The sequence below is a fragment of the Tamandua tetradactyla genome, chromosome 9 (genome assembly GCF_023851605.1).
Source record: "Tamandua tetradactyla isolate mTamTet1 chromosome 9, mTamTet1.pri, whole genome shotgun sequence".
NCBI lineage: Eukaryota > Metazoa > Chordata > Mammalia > Pilosa > Myrmecophagidae > Tamandua > Tamandua tetradactyla.
This window is the reverse complement of record NC_135335.1, coordinates 26867377-26871729: the sequence shown is the minus strand read 5'-3', so window position 1 is coordinate 26871729 and position 4353 is coordinate 26867377. Positions and strand designations below refer to the sequence as shown.

The 4353-nt window shown below is 42.9% G+C and overlaps 1 pseudogene; it reads left to right on the top strand.

The window, feature by feature from the left end:
- Positions 1-279: 279 nt before the first annotated feature.
- Positions 280-1235, top strand: LOC143646018 (olfactory receptor 2K2-like; annotated as a pseudogene).
- Positions 1236-4353: the final 3118 nt, after the last annotated feature.

The following is a 4353-nucleotide window of genomic DNA, read 5'->3' as shown; positions in this document are numbered from 1 at the left end:
ACTGTATGTGTTTATTCTTGTTTTGAAATTGACTTTTTCCTCAATTTTATTGTGAAAAAAGTCAAGTTTTTAATGTAGAGCAAACCTGCTTTCCCCCATTAAATCAATAAATATACTATCTTTGATTTGTTGTGTAAAATTGCATTTATGGTAGTGAAAATAAGTTTGAAATCAATGGTGCTAGTGTTTTTCTAACTAAACAAACATTACCATTTTATCTGTCTCAATGCCCTCAGATGAAATGAAGAGAATACTAGAATAACTGCAATTGGAAGAAAGGAAATGCAAGGAGCAAATCTCACTGTTTGGAGCTTTTTTTCCTGGAGGGTTTTTCTAGATACCCAAAGTTAGAGATTGTTCTCTTTGCCTCCACCCTTGTAATGTATCTGATAACCCTTTTGGGCAAGAGCATTCTAATTGTAACTACTATACTAGATTCACACCTTCATACCCCCATGAACTTGCTTCCTTGGAAATCTCTCTTTCATGGATATTTGCTACGCTTCTGCTTCTATTCCTACTTTGCTGGTGAACTTGCTGTCATCCCAGAAAACCATTGTCTTCTCTGCATGTACCGTGCAGATGTTTCTGTCCCTTGCCATGGGTTTGACAGAGTGTGTGCTCCTGGCTGTGATGACCTATGACTGCTATGTGGCCATTTGCAGTCCATTGAGATAACTCCATCATCATGAACAGGCTGGTCTGTGTGCAGATGGCCACTGTGTCTTGGGTGACAGGCTGCACGACTGCCCTGCTAGAAACTAGTTTGGCCCTGCAGGTACCCCTCTGTGGGAATCTCATTGATCACTTCACCTGTGAAATTCTGGCAGTGCTAAAGTTAGCTTGCACCAGTTCATTGCTGATGGACTTGATCATGCTGGGGGTCAGTGTGCTTCTCCTGCCCATTCCAATGCTCTTAATTTGCATCTCTTATGTCTTCATCCTTTCTACTATTTTGAGAATCAGTTCAACAGAGGGAAGAAGCAAAGCTTTTTCTACTTGTGGTGCCCACTTGACGGTGGTGATCTTGTATTATGGGGCAGCCCTTTCCATGTACCTAAAGCCTTCTTCATCTAATTCACAAGCAGTGGACAAAATCATCTCATTGCTTTATGGAGTGCTTACAGCTCTGTTGAACCCCCATAATTTGCAGTTTATGAAACAAGGAACTCAAAGATGCTATGAAAAAGCTGTTGAGAAAAATATCTATGTATCAAATGCATGAAAATCTCTGATTGGGTACCTGTGGTTTTACCCTAACAGAACTCACTGGAGAAATTCTAGACAACATACTCATGCTTAGAACTCTGATTTGAACCTTAAGTGTACAATTTCACAATTATGAGATGTTTGCACACAGTGGTCTTTTGCCTATGGAGTAGGTACTAATGTGCATTTATCAATATTTCATTTCTTCTTTTTTCTGTATTGTTTTATGGCTATGAGAATAGTGGGCTGTAGAATCATCAAATGTTTCTTCTAGAAGAAAATTTGACTAAATTTAGTCAGTGAATTTTAGTGCTGTAGGAAAATTGGATATCTTCTCTGCTTTAAATCCTTTCTTGAATGAGGTAAGAGCATAGAGAAACAAACAGTGACTTGCTTTGATTATTCAAATGAGAAAGCAGAATTAAAGAAAAGTTGAAAGATCTGTTCAACATTGCATAATTGCAGAACTGGAATGATAATCTCATCTTTTTAATTTTGTTTTCCTATAAATTGTGCAATTAAGTGATTTTTTAAATGTATGGAAGACAAGAAGAAAATCTGTATAGCAGATATAGAATGTTATTTCTACAGTCTGCAATGGAACCCAACCTTTGGAAGATGAGTTGAAACGTGTGCAGCTTTCAGCTGATTAAAATTGCCTGTCTCTATCAGATTATCAAAGTGATCCATTTAAAAAAGCCTCATCCCCTGCTTTTCCAGTAGAAAGCAGCAACCCTGTCACCTTACCACAACAGGAGTTCGTGAAAATTTTAAGCAAAACAAACAGAATCAACTATAGCATGCATGGAAGAATAAATTTGGAAACAAAATTTGATTTTAGAGAACTGATTTGTGACTTGCAGAGACTGTTTCCAATTAGAATCAAATTCTAGAACATGAAAGCTGGAAAGTCTTTTAGAGTTCACCTAGTCACACCTCCTCTGTAAGAGGAAGAAACAGACCTAGAATGATTGTTTGCGAGCTAGACATCAAAATGGTTGGGTGCCTGTGCATTCCAAGAGGCAGTTTAGATTTTATCTAAGATTGAAGAATTACATGAAGATACCAAATCGGTCTTGTCATATATCTGTGTGCGTGTCTATTTGTAAGGATGCTGAGGTTATGAATATTAGCTATTAAATATCTAGGAAAGAAAAGGACTTGATGAGTACCTAGAATATAGGAAAAAATATTTATATAGGGTGTGGTCATACAGAGTAGGGGTTAAAAGACTGCTGTCTGGACTCAGACTCCTGGTCTGAATTTCCGGGGCACAGCTGTGGGACTTTGCATCCTACTTTCCTCATCTGGAAAATGTCGATAATAAAGAGCATCCGCGTCAAACCGTGTAAGGATTGAAAGAAATAATCCAGATCAAGGACTCGAATAGTGCTGGGTTTTCGGCAAACCCTCAATAAATGAAAGTTGCTGTTAGTGTTTTGTCGATATGTTAAAGAAAAGAGGATGGGCCAAAGGGGCATTTTCGCAATAAACCCGAAATCCGCCACCAGCACTTTCAGGTCAACTGGGACTGAACTGGACCCCTGCGAAAATGTGGCGGGAATCAAACGACGTGGACCACGTCGGGGAAATACCCCCAAGAAGTGGAGTTTCCGTGACCCCAGAGCCGGCACGGAGGGGGAGGTGGCGGGCGGACGCCGGGAGGAGGAGGCGGGGCGACCGAGGGGCTGCGGCCGGGCCTCGAGGCTGCCGGGAGGGCCCCGCACAAGCTGCCGCAGCCGCAAAGACGTCGTGCGCGTGCGCGGCGCCGGCGCCAGGAGCACGGAACCCCCCTGCCCCGCCAGCCCCGGAGGTAAAAGCAGCCCCGCCGCGTCGGGCGCAGCGGCTGGGCCCAGGCCCCTTCGCCGTCGGGCCCCTGGGAAGGCTTTGGTCTGCGGGGTTGGGGCCGTGTGCTGCGTTTCAGAAAGAGCCGTCGGCGTCCTTTTCTCCTCAGGCGAGAAGGGAGGGCTTCGCGTTTCCGGCCAAGGCGCCAACCCAGGTGGGGCGGGGGGAAGTGGGGCGCAGCCGCCCCTGTGCCCTAACCGCGGTGCCCTTGACTTCCTCCACTGACTCCCTGGTTCCCGTGGGCCGAGACTCCGAAGTCGGAGGCGGGCCTTGGTGTCCCATCATTCTCCCTAATCTTTGGGCCTAGAGACTCCTTCACATTTCCAGGTCCCCCTAGGGGTGGCACCTCCTCATCCTTGGTTGCTTACAACTCCTGATGCAAGCTCCCTGCCTTCCCGAGACCTTTCCAGATGATGGCTCCTTGATCTGCTCCCTGCCAGCCTTGTTTCTCTGAGCATCGTAGATGCGTGTGTAGATTATATAAGTATTTGTATTTATATTATATTTCTTTATATCACCCGGACACTTAATGAAGTCTTCTTCATGCGTGTTTGTCTTTTTTTCTTCATTGGATGACTGACTTCACAAGAGCAAAGATTCTTGTTTATTTTGTACCTCTTATGTTTACAGGAGTCATTCAAGTTAATACATTTATCAACTTTAAACCTGTCTGTTTGAAAAGCAGTTACTTCTTGTGAACATGATGACGATGAAGCAAAGGCAGTGAGGTATATTGTTTAATAAATATCCAACAATTGTAGAAGTAATATTTACATTAGGTTGTTTTAATCTTTTATTTGTATTAAAAATGCTTGTTAAAAATGCAAATACGGGGGCGGGCCGCGGTGGCTCAGCGGGCAAGAGTGCTTGCCTGCCATGCCGGAGGACCCCGGTTCGATTCCCGGCCCCAGCCCATGTAAAAAACAAACAAACAAACAAAATATAATAAAATAAGAAAATGTTTCCCTTTCTTCCTCCCTTCCTTCCTTCCATCCTTCCTTAAAAAAAAAAAAAAAAAAAAATGCAAATACGGATAATCTGATTCAGTAGCTCAGGAATGAGGCCCAGTAATCTCATTTATAATGGAACCCTAAGGAATTCTGATATAGGTGGCAGGATGACCGTAGTTTGGGGAACATTATTTCCAGTAAAAAGCTACCCTTCCAAAAGAAAAGTAGCATTAATTCTTTTTTTTTAACTTCTTCCTTTCTTATTTTATTTTCCTCTCCATTCTTTTTGCCTTCATATGCACTCGCTTATCTACTTGCCTTCACTCCTAGAGTTAGAAGAGAGGAAAGG